General features: G+C 39.0%; 1 pseudogene; it reads left to right on the top strand.

Moving 5' to 3' along the window:
• The first annotated feature begins 882 nt into the window (after positions 1–882).
• Positions 883–1,001, top strand: LOC122087018 (annotated as a pseudogene).
• Positions 1,002–1,228: the final 227 nt, after the last annotated feature.

Raw genomic sequence — 1,228 nt, 5'->3', positions numbered from 1 at the left:
TGAAAGTTGTTGGTGCATTGGTCAACCCAAAAGACAACACTAAGAACTCATAATGAACCGTATTGAGTTCTAAAGGCTATCTTTGGTATATCACAACTTTTTATCTCGAGTTGATAATACTCGGATCTGAGGTTAATCTTCGAAAATATCTTAGCACGTTCATTGATTAATTACCATTAATGAGGGAAAGACAATAAATGTCTCCCCTTTTATACCTGGGCCCCCAAAAATATTGTCTAGTATATCTCAGGTGGATATACCAGTCTAGTGAGCCCATTGCTAGTGTTCCACTTGGACTTTGATGGGGACAAACTCATTCTTATAATTAAATTGCATAGACACCCAAAATTACTAGTACGTACCCTTACTTCTTGTATATGGCCTCGTGGTGCATACAAGTGCAAAGTTTGGGTGCACATATTACACTTGGTACTCGCTTGATCATGTCAGGCCAACCTGAGTTCAAGGTCACTCTTGCTACCATGTTCTATATGGTAATTGCGTCAGTTCGCTCCGATTCAGCCCCTATATGATCAAACCAAGTCAATACGGGTAATTAGACTGGGTTTAAAAAGAAGGGTATCACAATATATATATATATATATATATTAGTTAATTGATTAATTTGTGATTAATTTTATAATATATTTTTCCCATTTATTGACTGACATTAAATATACCATCTCATACCTTATTTGGGTTTATTAGAATGGGGATTTGTACAATAGGGGTGTGGGCCCCACAACACAAAAACCCAATTAGGTCTTTTCCATAGGAGCAAAATAGAAATTTTCACAGCAGAGGTGGGCCCCACAATGCAAAAAACAAAAAATTACATTCTGCCAGGAAAAATCTGCTGGCCGATTTTGGACCTACTAGTTTGGGTGCAATCATATCAGCACAAATGCACCAGATCCCATAAGAACTTCAAAGTTAAGCATGCTTGGGTAGGAGTAGTAGTAGGATCTGTGACCCCCTGGGAAGTCCTCGTGTTGCACCCCCTTTTTTTTCTGCTATACTTAGTCTTATAACTAAATTTACCTCTTTGTCCACACCTCCTGATGAATTCCCCAGTGATATTGGTAGGATGAACAGGAGCAGGTGGGGTCACTTCTGCCTTCTTGGCACTCCACAGCTGCCAACCATGTCAGCATTGGCTTCCTCTACTCTTTCTTCTTACCTATCCACAAGTAGGGGTATAAATATCAGATTAGGGTGTTTTATCTTA

Source organism: Macadamia integrifolia, chromosome 1 (assembly GCF_013358625.1).
Source record: "Macadamia integrifolia cultivar HAES 741 chromosome 1, SCU_Mint_v3, whole genome shotgun sequence".
In the NCBI taxonomy this organism is placed as follows: Eukaryota; Viridiplantae; Streptophyta; class Magnoliopsida; order Proteales; family Proteaceae; genus Macadamia; species Macadamia integrifolia.
This window is presented reverse-complemented; position numbering and strand designations above follow the sequence as displayed.